Source organism: Onychostoma macrolepis, chromosome 04 (genome assembly GCF_012432095.1).
Source record: "Onychostoma macrolepis isolate SWU-2019 chromosome 04, ASM1243209v1, whole genome shotgun sequence".
Taxonomy (NCBI): domain Eukaryota; kingdom Metazoa; phylum Chordata; class Actinopteri; order Cypriniformes; family Cyprinidae; genus Onychostoma; species Onychostoma macrolepis.
The window spans coordinates 11,620,490-11,642,166 of record NC_081158.1 but is presented as its reverse complement, the minus strand read 5'-3'; the positions used below and the strand labels follow the sequence as shown (position 1 = coordinate 11,642,166).

The 21,677-nt window shown below is 34.9% G+C and overlaps 1 long non-coding RNA gene across 1 annotated transcript; it reads right to left on the bottom strand.

Annotated features, from left to right (window-relative positions):
* Positions 1–28: 28 nt before the first annotated feature.
* LOC131539469 (uncharacterized) lies at positions 29–19,359 on the bottom strand. Its single transcript, XR_009270874.1, has 3 exons — positions 18,782–19,359; positions 18,617–18,690; positions 29–806 (listed from the first exon to the last, which is right to left on the bottom strand). It is a non-coding gene; the product is annotated as an uncharacterized LOC131539469 (long non-coding RNA).
* Between the last annotated feature and the right edge of the window lie 2,318 nt (positions 19,360–21,677).

Sequence of the window (21,677 nt, the reverse complement as noted above, 5' to 3'; positions counted from 1 at the left end):
GCGGCAAGAGAAAGCAAGGACATAAACTGCCAACGAAAGTGATTTATTATACAAAAGTGAAAAGAATCCATAACTACAAAGTATATTTACAAAAGTATAAGTCATTTAAAGAGAGAACCAATATGTACAAAGTTACAATTCAGGAAAAAGAAAATGAACAACAACAAAAAAACTACACAAATCAACCCAAGAGAAAGGGGACGCTAGTGACGCCAAAAGAAACAAACAAACAAAACCAATTCTACCTTATTTAAACCTCTATCCTAACTAAAGGAATAAAAAGAAAAGAAATCTTCAGCGCCAAGCGCCATATACTTCCCTACTCTCAACTGACAAACAAAACATATAGGGGATGGCGTTCACCTCTTACCTAGGGTTTCTATACATCGAGTTACCTGAATGTTGCACAATGGAAGTCGTACGACATCTTCCCTATCCACCTTCCTCTTGAGTAAAGAGTAAACGTCACGGAGTATCAGCCCATCAAAGCTCATAGAGCAATGCCATCCGAGTTACAAAGTAACAATCAAACAAAAATGGCAAATCAAAAAGATGGTAGGGTTTAACTACTGTCAAATAAAAACAAAGGATCTTGGCATAAATCAATAATAAACAAAGCAAAATCAAAACAAGTACAATGACAGCAAAAAGTGAGCAAAAGAAATCTCCATTCACTTCTTTCAGCATCCTTATATCTGCCAGCAGGAAGTTTTCTGGCAGCTGATAGGTCGGCGTCATGTTGCTTAATGATGACTGACAGCTTCATGAGCCAATCAGTAGTCAAGGAAGGCAGCCTAAAAGATCAACTGGAGAGAGAGAGAGAGAGAACCACAGGCACTCCCACAAGGACATTTATGGACGTAACAGTGTCTCATTTTATTAAAAAACCCTAAAATGCCTGGAGGCAACACGGTACCATAGAGTTAGGTCTTAAAAAAAATGTGAACTTAAACTAACAATACCACTGCACAAATTCATTTGTTAGGTAGTCTGAGGCATAAATTCTTGTATTTATTAAATTGAGGGCTGAATATGATAATTCCTTTACTGGGGATAAAAACTCTGCCAGTCCACAACAGTAAGACAAGAAGTAGACAAGGCTACTTAATAATTCGTCTTTCACTTGTATTTTTATTTATTTATTTTTATTGTAGTGCTGTCATGCTAGATATGTCCACAAATATTTTAGGCAAACTTGATGATCCATATGATTTCTGGAGTATTTTGTATGCATGTCCTGCTGTGTCATATTTTCTAACCTTAACATTGCAACCCTGTCTTAATAATTTCCCTTTTCTTTTAGGACAGTTCTGGAGAAAATGGGGCTGCTGGGAAACTTAAAAATGTTGTTCTGTACATTACTTTTGTAATTTAAGTTATTTGTAAAAGTAATATATGTGCATTGTTTAATTTTTTGGATTATAAATTGAAACGTGTAAATAAAAGATGAAGTAGTCCTGGAAATTGTTTATTTTTGCAAAGCAAGTTATAATTTGTAAATGAAAATAAATTGTTCTGTATTAAAAGTACTTCTAAGAACTAATTACAAAAAAACCAATTGGAAAAAAAAAACAAAAAAATATTTGTACAAAAAATTTGGCCTATGTACTCTTTCATTCAGCTGAGCAGAGAGACCCTGGTGGTGCTGCTTGATCTGGATGGGCTGCCACAATAGTGTGGCCTCTGCTAAGTGGGACATCATCTGGGATTGTCTCCAGAGTGTTTGAGTGCATATTTCCACTGTCCAGCAGTGGGACGTTCAGGTTTATCCTGCAGTACAGGGGTCTGGTCTGATTTAATTAAAGGAGGAAAGGACAAATTGTGTAGAGCTCTGACAAAGTAATTGGTGGAAAATATATTGAGTTACTGTAGTAAAGTACTTTCAGTAACTACGAATAGTACATTGAGGAAAATCTGCATGCATCTAAAACCTTAATTAAAAGTATTATCTTTAACGTACTTACGGTATGAAGAGTATAAGTAAAGGTATTTATTCTGCAGAATTATTTTTTTTTTTTAAATATGGTCTTGCATTAATATTACTGCTGCACTACTGTGTACTGTATGTTGCATTTTACTTTTGAATATGTTCAAGGTTGTTACATTTAAAATACTTTATGCAGGATACTGTTGTACAGTTAATTGTACAACAGTGCATAATATTGTAAAAGACCATGTTTTTTGTAGTGTTGCGGTCTTCTGAGGAAAAAAAAAAAACTCAGTAGGTATGTGAATACAAGGAATGCATTTCGTTACACTCCACCACTTTGTTATTTTGCAAATGAAACGAATAAAGTTTATTGCTAGAATATTAACAAATAGTTGCAAAACTACAGCTGCGTCCGAAGGACTCGGACCGGTTTAGCCTATGGAAGACTGTTCTTGTTGCCTAGCAACTATGACAGCTGCAGCTGACAAGCGGCAGTAAAGTTTGTAAGTGGACTTTTTAACTGCATAAAACTAAACAGGGTTAAAAACCTGTTTAAATAGGTTCATCATGGTCCATTTATGTACATAATAATGAATAATAGAATAAACTGCATAAAATCTAATTATAAGATATAAGTCAACATTTAACAGCTTTATATTTTGTATTTTTTCATGTCATTACAATATTCAAGTAAGTCGAAACCCAATACTTACATTTAAAGTGTAATTCGGTCATTAAAAGTCAAAAACTAACAATTCAGGCTCCAGTTATTTTCATTTGCATTAACAAATAACATCTATGGCAGCTCATTTCTCGCACCGTTGCTACGCGACAGGAGCGGCGATCTGGAACACCTGGTGGCGCAATCAGGAAATCCTGCGAAGGCTAGACTCGGAGCGTCCTTCAAAGCCTGCGTCGGCCACGTCCTTCGAAGGATCCGTCCTCCGAAGGATGCAGTCTTTGAATTTGATTAGCTAAACGAGCTCCGCCTGTGCCGAAATAGTTGATTATCTGATCGTGCTCCTCCTGAACTTTGTTAATAAAACATCATTTGTCATTAATGCTCTGCAAAGTATTTACACACAGCAGCTTCTGTCCAACTTCAAATTCAATTTGGAAAAAAAAAAAAACAAAAAAAACAGCAATAACTCAAACATCAGAGAACAGCACCCCACATTTTGGCAAAACCTGTCTTTCAGTCATAAGAATTATTTTGTTCATTTACTGTTGTCCTGTGAAAAATCATAAATACTGAAAAATCAATAATGATTGATATCAATGTTCTCGGCATGATCCAAGGAATCTATCAAGACCAGTCATGTGACAATGGGCAAAACTAAGGCCTGGGACACACTAGACAATTTTCAAATCGTATCTAATTTTAATACCATGAGATACCACAGACATGAAGACAGTTTCAACCGATTTTTAGCCTTATGATCCTCTGAATGTGCACACTAGACGAATCGACCAGACTGCAAGACCACACACTTGTTCTAAAAATTTTTTTTAATTCTCAGCACATAATATCAATATTTATTAACATTTAATTTCTGCTTTAATCACTGTACATTTCAATACACAAGAAAAATTGTGTATTGTTCAATTTGGTATGAAGAAGACTAATGATTACAATAGGTGCCTACACAGTCTCAAAACAAAGTTTGCATGACATGTGAGCTCTGAGACTTAGACGACTTCAAATTGAATGTACTTCTGTAGCAGGTACTAACTATCCGGGAAGGTTTCACTCAGTGGCGCCTCCAGGATTTTTTTTATAGGGTGGCCGAAAGGGGCCAGTATAAAATGTTAGGGTGGCACAATACAAAAAAGTGTTGCATGCCTAAATCTAATGGCAGACAATAATTTTTGGTGTTACCATTCATTCTGGGAGCATATAAAGTTCAGTAGGCTATTACTATACAGAGCAAAATATAAAAATTCTGTATAGAGCAAAATAGAAAAAAAAAGTCACTCTGCAATTCAACTGCAAGTACCCTCATATTTATTTGGAAGGCAAATTCATTTCAAATGAGAGTAAAAGTAAACAAGAAGCATAGATGTTTAACCCATCACTTCATCAAAACAATTGGTACACTGACTGTTGCAGTAAATGAAGCCCTAAATGTTCTCAGAATTTACAGACCTTTTGCTGAAGAAGGTGGATGTTGACTGCTTTCCTCTTCATTTCGATTATTTATCATAAACTCTACATTTGTGTGGAAATATGCTGTCAGTGCTTAATTTAAATATTTTCTGTTTCTGTTGTCAGACATAAATTAATAAAATACTACTCGTCTGTCTGGGTAACAAAAACTGTTCAACATATGTGACTTTAAGAGCCAAAGATTAAATGTTGCCCAAATCTGCAATAATTTACAGATCAACTGATGGAGTAACAGGACTCCACGCTTACTTTTCTTTTTAGGAGCACGGTCAAAAATTTAGGAGCACCTTCTAATCAATAATTTTAAATTCTGATAAAAAAATTAACCTTCCCATTACGAGGTGATATTTGACTCCTTAAAGTGATTTACAGGGAATTTAGTTTGTCATCTTTTATTTATCAATTCAAAAATGTATAAGCTTTTTAACATTTCTAATTAAAACAACAGAATAAAAAGTGGAATAAGAATTAGTTATCGATCAAATGAAATTAGTATTTAAGGAATAAATTTGTAATAATAATAATAATAATAAGTTTTATTTATATAGCGCCTTTCCAGAGCTCAAGGATACTTTACAATAAACATCAGAAATGGGAGGAAAACATCAAACAGTAAACAGAAAGAAAAGAACATCAGAAATGCAAAGAGTAATATACAACCTAAGACAGAATAAACAGAAGTTAACTAAGAAAGATAACATTCTGAAAACAAGTGAGTTTTGAGCAGTGATTTGAATTTAGACAGGCTGTTGGTAAGACAGAGTGATCTGGGTAGAGAGTTCCACAATTTAGGGGCAACAACACTGAACGATCTGCCCCCCATGGAAGAGAGGCGATATCGAGGGATGGTGAGAAGGCGAGAATCAGAGGACCGCTATGAATGTGGTGGAGAATAGGGGAGGAGCAGATTGCAAAGATAGTATGGAGCCAGAGCATTCAAAGCTTTAAAAGTAAGCAGGATAATTTTAAACTTGACACGATAGGCCACTGGTAGCCAATGCAGATCAGCTAGAATAGGGGTGATGTGGGCTGAACGCTCAGTGCGAGTGAGAATACGAGCAGCTGAGTTTTGAATATACTGTAATCTAGCAATAGAGGTAGCTGGCAAGCCAACGAAAAGGGCATTACAGTAATCGAAACGAGATGAGACAAAAGTGTGAATGAGAGTTTCTGCATCATTGGTACTAATGAAAGGACGGAGCTGGACAATTCGTCGTAAGTGAAAAAATGCTAATTTAGAGAGAGAGAGTTAAAATGAGACTGAAATGAAAGAGATGGGTCAAACATAACACCGAGATTTCTAACAATACTAGATGGAGTAATTAAAGTGCCAGTAATATCGCAAGTAAAGTCAGCAGGAACTTTGGTGGTAAGTGATGGAGTACCAATAATGATGATCTCAGTTTTATCCATATTTAGTTTCAGAAGAGTAGAGTTAAGCCAAGTTTTAATATCTTACACGCAAACAGAAATTTTGTCGATTTGTGTGAATAGGGAAGGCCTGCATGACGTGTAGATTTGAATGTCATCAGCATAAAAATGATAGCTAAAGCCATGACGCTGTAGTATCTGACCCAGTGGTAAAATATAAATAATAAACAACAAAGGCCCAAGAACGGAACCCTGGGGGACGCCTTGTTTCAGGGGGGCAGTAGGGGATCTGAAATCCCGAGCAGAAATGTAAAACTGTCTGTCATATAGATATGAAGAGAACCAGGAAAGAGCAGTGCCTGATATACCCACAGCCGAAAGTCGAGAGATGAGTAAATCATGAGAGATAGTGTCAAAGGCAGAACTACAGAGGTGGCACAGAAGAACACACAAGTGGCTTGTAGGTGTATTTTCAAATGTTTAATAAGGCTGAGAGTGCAATTAAATTCATAAATTCATGTTGAGGTTAATGTTTTAAATATAATTTTTTGAATATAGAAGTATTAAATGATTTAAATAAGAGGAAATACACTTTAAAAATTAAACTAAAACTGCCAGCAGGTGGCGGCATGTCACTGATTTTATCACTGAATCATTCATTTATTTGATTCATTTGAACGGCTGATTCATTCAGGAAGGAAGTACATGACTGTCTTTATTGACACTAGATTCATTTAAAAACGCAGCTCATGCATAAACAAAACACTGCTGTGTTTGAATGGAGATGTGCAGCGGCTCAGCTGTTACTTTGTCGGAAACTATTTTCATTGACGAAATAGAGCAAAATAAGGCAATACTGTTGTAGTCAGAAAATATAAGTCACTTAAATTAATATTAACTTCTTGTTTATTGAACTGTTGTATTAAATCAATCACATTTGCAAACCCTTAATAATCATTAAAAGCTGTCACTCATCTTAGTTTGCGATCTCACAAAACTACGTCTGTAAGTGATAGGCTACATTACTCAACGCAGCCAAACATGTTGTGAGGAAGTTAGAAACCTTTGAAGCTCCTTCAGCGCAAACTCAAATATGCTGACTGGGTCAGTCGCACGTTTCTCCTAAATATTTTTTTCATAGTCGCACGCAGTAGCCTAGTTTTCAGTCTCAAATGCAACTGAAATGGTCGCACTGTAGAGCCCTGAGTAATATTAATCTAATAAAAACTTTCACATGTGAGCAACAGCAATAGATCAGTTCCTAATTAATGCTTTAGTGACGCCTAATCTATAGCCAAACAGTATTATATTATGTGAGTTTGACAGAATAAACTAAGTTTTATATAACATACGAAAACTAAGTTTTACTTGTAAGTTTCCTCTCGCGTTGATTGCTTCTCTCGAACTTGAACAGACCATGTGCTGCAGTATGCTTCGATAGTGCGGCTGTGTGAGTCTTGTGAAGTCTCTCGCCATAACGCAGGTAAAGAGGGGAGGGGTTGAGAGCGAATTCTCGGTACACATAATACACGTTTATTATATTTATTTTTAATGTAGTGTTTCGTCAATGTCCGTGTTAATTTATATAAAAAATATTATTATAAAAACTCCACTCTTTCTGTTTGGGGGCCAATGGGGCTCCACTGGCTTCACTTTAAGTTTTCTTTTCCAGTAAATACAAGGCTTTATAAGAACTGTTTAACTGTCGACAGGCTTTTCGCTTTCACTTTCCTATTCTGGTAAATGGGAGACTTCATGTGAAATGGTTTGCTGCCAACACACTGTTAAATCAATGTTTCCTGACCCTGCCACTGGAATTCCTCCAACAGCACACGTTTTTGATGTCTCCTCTACAACAATGGTTTTCAGTCCTGCTCCGCTCTACTCATTGTGTATGTCTCCTTATTTTACACAACTGATTCAGATCACCAGCTTATTAGGAGAGAGATCTATGAACTTAGGCGAAAGGCTTAATTTCAACAAGTACTTACTTGTTGAGTGCTAAAAGAGCACATACTCTACAGCCTGATTGCGTTAAGTATGAATGTGATCTGGACATTATTCGCCATGTTTACGTTATCATGTGACCTGCAACGCAAAACAAGTGCAACAACTTAAAAGATATGAGCGACAGGTTTAATTAATCTATCTGTAAATATTTTGAAGTTGATGAAATTTGCTCATTTTGTGGTCTTGTTGAAGAAACAGCTGCCCTTTTATTGTGATTGTAGTATAACCAATACATTTTGGGTTGATTTAAATTATTATATTATTAACCTTACTAATGTGACCCACAGTTTAATCCTTAAGGATATAATTTTTTATTACGAAAATCCCAGATCATTATCTCTTGAACATGTTGTTAATTTCAAAATGTTTCATCCACAAGCAAAACTGGCTGAAATATCCTTTGTTTTCCTCTTTTTCTTGTTGAATTTAACTGTTATTTCATCCTTCAGGCTTATAAATAACAAAAACAAATTTTTTTTTTAATGCATTATGATTATATGAATATTATGATTATTCAAAGATATTTAATAATATAATTAAACATTTAGATATCTAATTGTCATTGTGCCTTTTTTCTGCGTATATAATCTTATACTATGATGTACGCAAACCCATTATATTTGATTAGTTTTTTGTCATTTTGATTGTTCATTGTTAAAGATATAACCATCTTTCCCTGAGCTTGCATGTAATTATAAGTTCTGCAGTAATAATAAAGAAGACAAGAGTGACAGGTGCACAAACACCTCATAGCATCAGTAACTTGACAACCCTACTTAGTACGGTTTCCTCCATGTCTGCAGAGGAGACGTCGGGCAGTATATATGTATATATATATATATATATGTATATGTGTGTGTGTGTGTGTGTGTGTGTGTGTATATATGTATATATATATTTATGTGTGTGTGTGTGTGTGTGTGTGTGTGTATATATATATATATATATATATATATATATATATATATATATATAATTACACACACACAATTATTTAAAACAAGCAAAACAAAAGTAAAACAAGGAAAATATAAATTGTTTTGTTATTTGCTATAGCTTTGATTGACTACACACTAGACAAATGCAGTCAAGGTGAATACTTCTCAATTTTCCGTTGAGTAATGAATTAATGCATAAGTTAAAGAAACATTTATGTTTTATTTACTGACAACAACAGGACACATGAATAAATTAATAAAAGAATAAATAAAAGTAACCATCACAATAAATAAATACAAATCAACAACACATGAAACAAAGTTTTATTTAAACTAATCATTCTAACAATCATGTTTTTACAGGCAGTGAACCCACATCTACTGTCATCTCAACACAGCCGTGTCAGTTCTGCAGCTTTATTCTGATGAAGCAGCTGACCACCGCGTCCACCTTCACCTGTCTCTGCCGTCCATCACGACCCTCACTGCTGCAGTCAGACTGAATCTGATCATCGATGAGAAAGGATGAGGAAGACCATGATGACACCACCCTGAACCACACAACCTTGAATCAATACTGTATTTACAGACGGTGAATTCACATCCTACTGCCATCTCAACACAGCTGTGCCAGTTCTGCAGCTTTATTCTGATGAAGCAGGAGAACATGCGCAGGATAATCTGGCTGAGTAAAAGGTTTTACAATTCATGTTGTCAGCATTAGATTTCTTGCCAGATTTCATTTTATTTCATATGTTTACAATTACATGCCAATTTTTGTTACACACTAAACAAAATTATAAGCATAACACTTTTGTTTTGCCCCATTTTTCATGAGCTGAACTCAAAGATCTAAGACTTTTGTATGTACACAAAAGGCCTATTTCTCTCAAATATTGTTCACAAATCTGTCTAAATCTGTGTTAGTGAGCACTTCTCCTTTGTCGAGATACTCCATCCACCTCACAGGTGTGGCATAATTATTATTATTATTATTTTTTTTTTAAATTTCACGATTTTATCACAATTCTTTGTCATGTTGGTTTTTCTATTTTGCAAGTTGTTTGAGCATTACAGCCAAACTAATTTCCCTATTATAAAGACAAGGCCTTTCAAGGTAACAAAAATATAAAAAAGTATGGCGGATATTTAGGCCAAAGTGGGTGAAGATAAAAATCGTTGTCATTATTTTATCTTTGTTATTAAAAAATGAGAGCAAAGATACACATTACTAATTGTAATTAATTAATATATTAACACATAATATACAAATAAAATAAACCATGTTTTATTTTCAGGTAGGCTTTAGGTGTATTTAGCAGGAGCATTCAATAAATTGAATGAACAAATATAAAAATAAAACATAATATAGATTGATTCCTATTAAAGCAACTGTATGAAAGTTTTTCAGTCAAGAGTAGTGAGTGATTTTTCTCTTTGTGTTTGGTGTTTTATTAACATTAAAGGAATAATTCACCCCAAAATTAAAATAGGCTAGTGTTTTATTTTTATACCTTCATTTACTCACTCAAAAGTTGTTTTAAACCTGAATAAGTTTCCTTCTTCTGCTGAACATAAATGCTATTTTGAAGAATGTGGAAAACCAAACAGTTGCTGGTCTACAGTGACTTCCATAGTTTTTTTTTTCCTACTGTTAAAGTCAATGTGAACCAGCAACTGTTTGGTTACCCACATTCTTCAAAATATCTTCTTTTGTGTTCAGCACAAGAAAGAAATTAATACAGGTTTGGGACAACATGTGAGTGAATAAATAATGACAGAAATTAAATTTTAGGGTGAACTATCCCTTTAATTACAGTCGGCAGCATGTTTAGTACTGTCCCTTTAAGACCTGCACGCATCTAATATACAGGCACTGGTGCGTTTCTCTCAGCTGTTTACTTTCATTTTAGACATAACCAACTGAGTCTATACATAAACCTTGTGTGCTTTGACAGTATTAGCACAAAACATAACTTAGTTCAGTAATCAGGCGCTGTTTGACGGGTTTTTTAGAGCACGCGCTTTGGGTGTATGTGCTCAGAAAAGGCGCTCATCAGAACAGCACACGAGTGAAACGTTTAACCAGTAAGTCTTTGAAGCAGATGCAGATAATGTACTTTTGGTGACTGCGAATAAGTGCAGTGTCCCGTGAGAGTAACTCTACTGCTGAGTTAACACTGAATGTATGTGGCATTATACAGTATATAGAGACGGCGGCGCCAGAACTGCAGCTGATAGAATGTGCGCTGTAGCACGATATTATGATATTTCTTCAAAAAAGCAGATCGTGGAGACATTTTTATAGTCCACGATCAAAAATCGTCATATCGAACACCCCTACCCTCGGCAGAAATCGCAGACCGGGGACACCGGACCGCAAGGGCACTTTACCGTCGGACCTCAAAGGGGCAGGGGCTCCAGCCTCCAGCCGCCCCCCCTTGTGCACGCCACTGAGTGTGAGTGTATGTTTATTCGTTTGTTTGTTTAGTTAATACAAGTTGCGTGCACAAATTACATGAGTTTCTGGTTCTGCCTTGCAAATTAATGTCTCTTTATGATTTTGACCCTCACTACATGCTCTAATGCATTAATAGGAAAGTATTTTCTGTGGCCACGGAAATATCCTTTCTTAGAGTTGATATGAACTTACACTGAATGGTAATTCTGCTACAGTTATTACTGTCAGCCAACATAAATAATTGTAATTAATCATAATTAATTGTAATTATTTATATACATTTCCCTTTTGAGCAAATATGCTACACACTTATACCATTTATTTATTAATTATTAAAGGGTAACTAAACCCCTGGTCTGAGCCTAACTCCACCCACTGGCAATATTTGAAAAATGCAGGAAAAGTGGAGACAGAGGGGACGAACTGACTCCTGACTCGCTACAGTGGTTTTGACGGCCAAGGGGCGTGGTGAGCTCGTGCAGGGGCGTGGTTAGTAAGTGCCATCATATGTCACAGGGGTATGCAACGTCCAATAGGAAAATTCAACTGTAGTAGCCACCGTTCAACCTAAAGAGGGCAGCACTCAGACGTTTTTACACCATATATTGTAGAATTAAAATACTTTATAACCAAATGTCAAAACATTTACTCAAACCAATGCACAGCACTAATAAAAGTCTTACAGATCATTAACTCAAAAAAGTTGTTTTAGAGTTTAGTTACCCTTTAATGCACACACAGAAGAAAGTATTTTTGTGGTGAAATGTAGGCTATTTGATTATTGACGCACTATATTAGTTAACACTAAACCCCCCCCCCCCAAATACAGCTTGATAAATTAATCTTGATAAATCACATGAGACAGACTCTGTATTGGCCTATATTAACTCAACAATCCCTTACTTCATCACTGTACTATGTCATGCAGGTCACTGTTTGTTCATCATATTGAAAGCTTGGCAGCAACTTAAAAATCAATAACATCAGCAGTGTATTTAAGGTCTCGAGAAAGTCATCCAGGAGACAGAACCAAGCTACAGCTCGGACGTTCTTCAGGGCTTCAGAATAAAAGCGGGTAAGCAAGAACAATCCCTGAATTTATTATTTAATTTCAGCTTACTTGAAATCAAGTATGTTTATCTTTAAAGCTGGGAAAAGTGGTCTGCAGAACAGACAAATGGGAACAAACGCTTCGCTCGAACAGATTTCTGAATTCACAGCAATCACTGTAATGGATCTGGAAGGTCTTATTGTAGGATTGGAGATACATGATATGATGGTTCTCAAAGATTGTGTTGATGTTTAGTACTACATTTGTACAGTACAAATACAGTCCGGCAATGCTCAGTATGTGCTAGGGTTGCTAACTTAAGAAAAGGAAAATAAGGGACACAATAAGGGACGCTCAAAATATTTGTACTGTACCATATAGTTCCATGTCTGCAGTTAAATATACATATAAAAGGTTCTCAGAAATAATCACATTTGTTTTACTTAACCCATTTATGTAGAATTATTTAAAAAAAAATTGTAATGTCATACAAAAATGTCACGTTATACACAAAACATTGGCCAGAGTAAACTGTTCCACTATTGTGAAAGATGTCTTTCCTCAGCTAGATTGCATGTTTTCTTGCCTTGCTGGATGTTGGGCTCACGATCAATAATCAAAAAGTGGACGGTAAAATCAGTGGGTGGCAGTTAGCTGTGAAGCGGGGGCGACCAGGACGCAGAGGATTCTGCAAAGTCTTAATGCCTTGCTCGAATGGCTACGTTCGCAAATAAAACAATGATTCGTCCGAAAAGAATGATTCCGTATTCCATATACAGAACAGCTGGCAACCCTAGTATGTGCCCATCTAACAAAAAACAAACAAAAACAAAACAAACAACAACAAAAAAAAAAACACCAGAACGTCTTCTGACTGTGACCGATCCCTGGACGTCTTCATGTTGGCTTTCTCTGTGTGTGTGTGTGTTTAAACCTTGGTTTTATCTTCATTACTGCTCTTTTTTTCATCACTGCTATTTTTTATAAGTTAAATATTTTTAAAACATAAGGATCCTCCCAGCAAACACAATGTCTGTGCAACGTTCCATTTTTACAAAGGCGACGTCGCCGTCTTCGCGCTCGCAACACGAAAAGGCTGCAGCAGCGTTGTTGCGCGACATTCAGCACCCGTGAGACGACGTTTTTACTACAATTTTTTATTTGATTTTTTTATGCCAGATTATAAATATTGCCTTTTCTGCGTGTTATATCAGATATGGGATAAGTATGTAATGCTTTTAAATATTGTTTAATATTAAATATTATTCATTAATATTGTTCTTTTTAAAGTAACATCTGCGTGTGTAAACTTTGAATGGTAAAAAAATGCCACACAAATTCATATAATCAAACTTTATTTCATACTAAAGCATTTCATAAACACAATGGATTTCTAAGAACGTACCTAAAGGAATACATTTTGGGGGGGGGGGGGATGCAATATAGAGTATATTAAGTACGTAAATATATTAAGTCATTTAGTTTAAGTATATTACATTACAAAAACAAAGGCAGTGGAGAACGTTTATAAAACAAAATAAAAGAAACTGAAACAGCGAGAAAATAATCTCACAAAGTAACAAAGGAGACTAAATAACAACAGACAAATGCACATCAAACAGCAGCAATCAGCTGAGAGCAGCCAATAGAAACAAAAGCAAAAATTAGAGGAGAGACAAAGATCAAACCTGGTTCCTGACAGACCAGACAGCCACATTAGTGTATATTCCTAGTGTAATTATGTTCTTCAATTTGCAATTGCAGTTTATGCTAAAGCTTGATCATTTTAAAGTTATATAATAAAGTGTTAATCATCTAAACTCTCAAGTGAATAATTATGTAGACTACTCTTTATTTTATTTTAACGCTTTAATAATAGAATAGCATATACCGAGATTAAATAAAACGATAGGGATAAAAGTGGAGGGAAGCCAGGTTTGAGCTAGAGTTGAATGTACAGAAGTCAGTCAGTCTCTGAATACTTACTTAAAATTATTATGAGAAGAGATCCAATGAACCATCCTGTAAATGTGGGGTAACTGGTCGCTGTAAAATGAAATGTTAAACTTTGTGTCCTATCAACACCAGCTGTACAGAACATTAAAGCAATATTAAAAATCTCAGACTCAGTTTGGATTGATTTAGTGTATATTGCACTTAATTATAACATTGAGACTACATAACATACGTATTACATACATATTATGTTTCCTATGAAGCGTCTGACATCCCTAGAAATTACTAAGAGCACAGATGTATTGAAAAAGTAATGTATTGCAAGTAACATTGCCTAAATGCTTATGTTAGCCTTTCTCCTGACCAGACCTGGTGCATGTTTAAGGGTCTCTGTAATCTGGCTTTCAGCATCCATGCTGGTAGTCCCAGGTTGTGATTTACAATTATTTACAAGTAACTTTTTAGAGATGAACAAGTACTGTATTTGAACAAACAAAGCCTTCATCCAATTTGTATTACCAATCATGTAGAAATCTTACTATAATGATGCCTGGCTTTAAATATAAGATAACTGCAGTTACAATAGAATATAGGCATATATTGTTGTTTTTACTCAGTAGAACACGATGAACAGATAGTTCTTTAAGTCTCCTCTTCCCCTTCCTTCCCTTGAGACTGAATTGTGACCACACTTCTGAGGAAGCAATTTTTAATCTCCCCATTGTTTGGTCCTCCAAGTGTAGAAAGGTATCTAACCTGAATTTAATTTACACAGTATTGTCAAATGCATGTACACAGTATAGTTCAGCTGTATTTTGTCAAATAAAAATGTCAGATTCTTATCCGTTTTTCTTTGGAGCTCCTCATTCACTCACAGCTTATCCTCAAAAGTAAGTCAGATAACTGACCGATAGCTGGTGGGGTTCTCTGTCTCTCCATTGTCCTCTCTTGTCTGTAGTAGCCAGAGAAACAGGAGAGAATGCTCTTCCTGCTTTGCAATTATTTTATCCAGCTTCATGAGGACATTTAACTGGAAATTTGTTATATAATTTCAGTTAGTAAGAAATTCTGTTGATTTGATATTTTATAAGAACCTAAATATAAATATTTTGTATAAACATTTATAAAAATGTATTATTTATATTAAGTTATTAATATGACTTACTGTTATTTGAAGTACAATTTTGCCCTTTTGCACTGAAGTCATCTGAAAGGAAAGCAATTTTTAAAAAGAAATAAAAAGCACACAAAGAATATTTACTTAATATATACCAACCAACAACACAACTGCAGTTGGGTTGTTTTGATTAAATAATAATAACTAAAAAATACAGCTAACACAATAAAATTATGATAACAAAAAAAACATGATTTATGAAAATTAATTAAATAAAAAGAAGAAGAGTTATCTGTTTTTGCAAATAAACTCTTCAAATATTAAAGAAAATGTTAAAATAATGAGAGGTCTTCTCAATTTGTGGACAAAATCTTTTTTTTAAATCATTTTCATAGGTTTAAAGTTATATTATCGGCTAAACAAATACGTTAATTTGACTAGAAACACCAGAGACTGGAAATGTAAAACATTTGAGACATTTTTGGGTGGAGTATCTCTTTAAACATTACTTACAGTTTTGTCTTCCAGCGTCTGCATGGCTTCCATTGCCATTGACTGTCCATGCTGATTCTAGGCAAAAATAAATAAAAAAATTAAAAATAGAAAACATCGAACATATATGTTCAAAATAATTAGGCCTCACAATAGCACTCCACAATAACATTTGAGGTCTTTAAAAACAGATGTGAAACCACTACTGCTCTATCATGATCAAAATTGAAACGTTGCATGGCTTTGGATTTTAAAAAGATAAAATATAACAATACTATGTTGGTGTTGATCAGTATTTGAATTAAGTTCTTGAATAAACTCTAGTGATATTGGTGCTACAAAAGTACAAAAAAATACATTATTGTTATGATTCTGTCTTATAAACATTCAAGTTATATTTGCATATTTAAATACATTTAAATGTGATAAAAATAATTGTGGTTTTCACACATTAAACCCAGTAATTCATATAAAACTGCCAGATTGCCAGTATTTGTACCACATCTGTTATTCACACAAGCAATTATTTCTTTAATTTTTTTTAACCATTTTACCATTTTCAATAAAATAGAATAAAATAATTAAAAAAAACATAGGAAAACATTACCAAACTGTTGTGACATCATTGAATGGGTGCTATCTGTTTGTATAGCTGCTCTGTAACTCCCTGGCATCCATGATATATTGCGGTCTTTGACACGCATCGCCGCGGACGAGTAGCTGAGTATCTCTTCAGCAAGCAGACGCGCAAACTGCAGCGAATGAAACTGAAAACACAATCATCTTCATTAAAAGTAGTAATACACACTTCTTTCCAGCGCTTTCATATTGCGGTCTTTGCTTTTGAAATGAGCTGATAATTAATAAAATGCAGCGCTTATTTTTTTATTTTGTTGACGTGAACTTTGTTAAATTTAAATATAGCGTGGGAATCGAAGATCGGATTTATATCTGTTTTGTGACTATGTGGCCAAGTGTAAATGGAAACGTTTTAACAAATCAGACTGATATTCGATTGATATCTGATCAGTGAAAAAGCACGAAAATGTGTAAACCCATTCATAATCTATAACAAAATACTATTATAAACCAGGTTAGTGTATAATTTAGCACCAAAAGTTATTCTAGAAAAATCATGAAAATGCAAATGCAAATTTTTTATAAAATCTAAACATTTAGTGAAATAATATTATTTAGTGGGGGAATAAAAGTGAATATGTGAAGGACTAAAATGTTACACATTGCTATTTGTATTGTTGTAAAATACATTAATGAAAACAAGTAAATGTATTCATTCATAAATATAAACTACAAAATTAAAAGACATTTCTTTTAAATGTATAGCAATGAAGGCAACATATGATAGAGGAGTCCTGTCTATCATATGTTGCTGCCTCCTCCATTACTGTGCTATACATTAGATTATTGATAGCCTTGATAGGACAGAACAAGAAATGCTATAAATAATCTTTCATTGTGCAAAAGCATTATAATTGTCACAGTCACTGTGTTGTGCACACACAATAGCCACATGAAGACGAAGGTTTGAAGGGAATAAGGTATTTAATATAATTCAAGATGAGGAAGTTCAGCACACACAGGGTAACACATAAGGACAGGAACTCATATAGGGAAGATAACGAGGGACAAACAGGTGGACACAATGAAGATGATTAACTAATAATTAGACAATGAACTAATGAGAACAGGAACAGAACCAAATATGGGCAAACAGGAAGGGAACAAGGGACAAAACTTGAGTCCAGTGGGTTGTGACAATAATACAAAAAGCTCCACTAGAGAGCGGCACAAAGCGCCTATGCGCTTCCCGTGCGCAGAATGATGAGCTTGAAGCAGCACGGAGTCACAGCGCGCAGCTCTGGATAAAGAAGTTCAAAGCACAAATGAAAGAGATATTGATGCGTAGCTTATTAAATCCGTGCGATAGTTTATTGAGCCTTTTCTTTTAACAGTTTTAAATTTGAGTTTTTGTGCGCTCTTAAAGAGAGTTTAGTCGTCTTGACTGTAGTAACCGAATGTGACACGCAGTTTGACGCTGAACGGAGGATGACAGACGCAGCAGAGAGAAGAGTTTATTTGAACTTGAGTTTAACGACTTAAATATTCATCTGTACCTCACATTAAACTATGGAACGGCTTTAGAACACTTGGACTTTGACTTTATGGTGCTTTATAATGTTTTTGTGCTTTCGTGGGGCTTAACAATAACACCGAATAGTATTACGCACAATATCAGATTTGGATCGGTCTTTTCTGACCGATACCTGAACCGCAGAAAATGCCAGTATCGGAGCCGATACCGATACTGGATATCGGATCGATGCATCCCTAGAAAGGACCTTTTTTTTTCACTAGCATTTGGACATTGCTGGGTGGCCAGTAACAATAGATGTCCTGGGGGAATATAATTTTAAATATTTCTTCAAGAAAACAATCTGTTACATGCAATGTACCTTATATTTACACACCGGTGCAAACATAACATTAGATTCTTCACCAAAAAAATTAATGATTTGTATCTTTATTTTTATCTTTTGTTTTAGTGTGCAAGTTGGAAATATTAGAACACAGTAATTTTGCCATTAACTTGGTGATGCAGCTTTTTTTTTATTATTTGCTTTGGTACTATTTTCACCAGTGTCCGATGTAAATTTTAAAAACTCTTAGTAAAAACCCACTTACTTGTAACACTACTAGTCATTCCTTTCCTAGTCATACTTTGATTCCATTGTACATATTTCTATACACATAATCATGTGCACAAGATCATTTTTATGTGCAATAATGAGACCATTTGGCCACCAAAACGCAACAGTATGATTTTCTTTTAATTTAGTACTTTTAGCATTCAGTTCATTCAGCAGCAGACAATGCAAGATACATGTTTAAATCACCCTTGTTGCTGAAAAAAAAAGATTACAGTTACAGTAATACAGGCTATAGCTGCCATATTAGAAAATACACTTACATTACCCAACTTGGATAATCAACATTCTTTTAATAACACTTAAAAGTGTTAAAGCAAATAAAAAGTAAACAGTGATATTTTTGTATCTAACATACTTTCAGACAGTACTGTATTTGTAGGTTTATACTCCTTACCTGGTTTAATTCTTTGTGCATCAGGAATTACCGCAACACTGTGATCTGAGGTGAATTCCACAACTGAAAACATTCTGAAAGACAAGGTACATGTGTACTTTGAAAACAAAAGTCAGTCACATGACTGTTTACAAGAAATGACTTAAAATAATGTTGCATGCTTACCTTAATGTGAAAATAGCTTGTTGAATAAAGAAAAAGAAAAACAATATTAGAATAATTGCTTTATTATGTATTTGATTATAAAGTACTGGACTGTTTTAGTGCCTAAAACACAACTGAATACAATTAATTTGTACTTAATTGTAACTGAGATAGTTGTGAATTACATTAATTAATACTGAGTGAATGACAATTTTTGTATTATTTTTGTATTACCTAGGTATTTTAATAAAAGGGCTCATTATAGCTTTATTGCTCAGTAAGCTTGGTTCTGGGTCTTAACACCCCCATTATCTTGTTCTCCATCATTGCATAGACCCATGCTGAAAAAGTTATCAGTCATTATATTCTAACATTCTATTAGTTAAAATTAATTTCAATTCAATTCAATTCAAGTTTATTTGTATAGCGCTTTTTACGATACAATCGTTGCAAAGCAGCTTTACAGGAAATTAAGTTTCTACTATACACATACACATATACATACATGCATACACATATGCACCCATGCACACATACATATGTGAGGAAGAAACCCAATATATTTAAGTTATGACAGACTTAACTTGGTAATTCTGTATGTTGTCTGAGGGTTGGCATCCTCCGTGGTCCTCTGAGGGGTTGCCATCATCTCTTCTCAGGTGTTTGGTCATCCCGGATCTTTTTAAGGGTTGGATCCAGACTGACGCTTCAGTAATTCCTAGTTACCATGGGATGTTAATCCCGTGGCAGAATCAGAGAAACAGATAGAGACGTAATTAGCGTAGCTGCTGTTCTATTCAAGCAAAAATGATTTGTTCAACCCAATCTAAAGAATTATAATGTACATTTGATTAGATATAAATGCAGTACAAGACTATTATGTGAATGCTTGGCTAAAGAGATGTGTCTTTAATCTAGATTTAAACAGAGAGAGTGTGTCTGAACCCCAAACGTTATCAGGAAGGCTATTCCAGAGTTTGGGAGCCAAATGTGAAAAAGCTCTGCCTCCTTTAGTGGACTTTGCTATCCTAGGTACTACCAAAAGTCCAGAATTTTGCGACCTTAGGGAGCGGGTTGGATTGTAGCGTGGTAGAAGACTAGTTAGGTACGCAGGAGATAAACCATTTAGTGCCTTATAGGCAAGTAATAGTATTTTGTATTTGATCCGGAACTTAATAGGTAGCCAGTGCAGAGACTGTAAAATTGGGGTAATATGATCATATTTTCTTGACCTGGTAAGGACTCTAGCCACTGCATTTTGGACTATCTGTAGCTTGTTTATTGAAGATGCCGGACAACCACCTAACAGTGCATTACAATAGTCCAGTCTAGAGGTCATGAATGCATGAACTAGCTTTTCAGCATCTGAAACAGGTAGCATGTTTCGAAGCTTGGCAATGTTTCTAAGATGGAAGAATGCTGTTTTTGTAACATGGGAAATATGATTTTCAAAGGACAAGTTGCTGTCTAATATAACACCCAGATTTTTGACTGTAGAGGAAGTAACAGTACATCCGTCTAGTTGCAAATTGTAATCAAAAAGATTCTGAGTACTGTTTTTTGGTCCAATAAGTAATATCTCGGTCTTATCCGAATTTAATAGGAGGAAATTATTGGTCATCCAATCTTTTACATTTTTAACACAATCTATTAGTTTAGATAGTTCAGAAGTTTCATCTGGTCTTGTTGAGATATATAGTTGAGTATCATCAGCATAACAATGAAAACTAATCCCGTATTTTCTAATAATATCACCAAGGGGCAACATGTATATTGAAAATAGCAGAGGACCTAGGACAGATCCTTGTGGTACTCCATACTTTACTGGTGATAGTTGAGACGGCTCCCCGTTTAAAAAAACAAAGTGGTAGCGATCGGATAGGTAGGATCTAAACCATCTTAAAGCCTGCCCTTGAATACCCGTATAGTTTTGTAATCGATCTATGAGTATGTCATGATCTATAGTGTCGAAAGCAGCACTAAGATCAAGTAAAACTAGCAATGAGGTGCAGCCTTGGTCTGACACAAGAAGCAAGTCATTTGTAATTTTAACAAGTGCAGTTTCTGTGCTATGGTGAGGCCTGAAACCTGACTGAAATTCTTCATAGAGATCATTTTTTTGCAAGAAGCAGCACAATTGAGCAGACACAACTTTTTCTAAAATTTTAGACATAAACGGCAGATTTGAAATGGGTCTGTAATTTGCCAGTTCACTAGAATCTAGTTGTGGTTTCTTAATAAGAGGCTTAATAACCGCCAGCTTGAATGGTTTTGGGACGTGACCTAAAGATAATGATGAGTTAATAATATTGAGAAGCGGTTCTTCTGCTACGGGTAACAACTCTTTCAGTAGTTTAGTGGGTACAGGATCTAATAAACATGTTGTTGGTTTAGATGCAGTGATAAGTTTATTTAGTTCTTCCTGTCCTATAGTTGTAAAGCACTGAAGTTTTTCTTTGGGAGCTGTGAATGAAACTGAAGTACTAGACGGTACAGAACCTACATTTGTTATTGTATTTCTAATGTTATCTATTTTATCAGTGAAGAAATTCATAAAGTCATTACTATTAAACTGTGAGGGAATATTTAGATCGGGTGGCGTCTGTTTATTTGTTAATCTAGCCACTGTGCTAAATAAAAACTAATAAAAACTGACCTGTTTTTTGATGTAATACATAGGTAAGATGCTCCAGGGGAATCAGCTCAAAAATGATCTTATGCCAACCTTTAAGTGATGGAGATTTATCACTAATCTAATTAAGTAAAATATTTTTTCTGGCAGCAAAGGAGAAAATATTATACAATTTCTTGTTAGCAGATGAAACAATGCATTTATTAGGTATTCCCAGTACCAATGAGACTGGATCAAAATCCAATTGCATATTAAAGATTTTCCATTTCCCCCAGCACCAAAAAC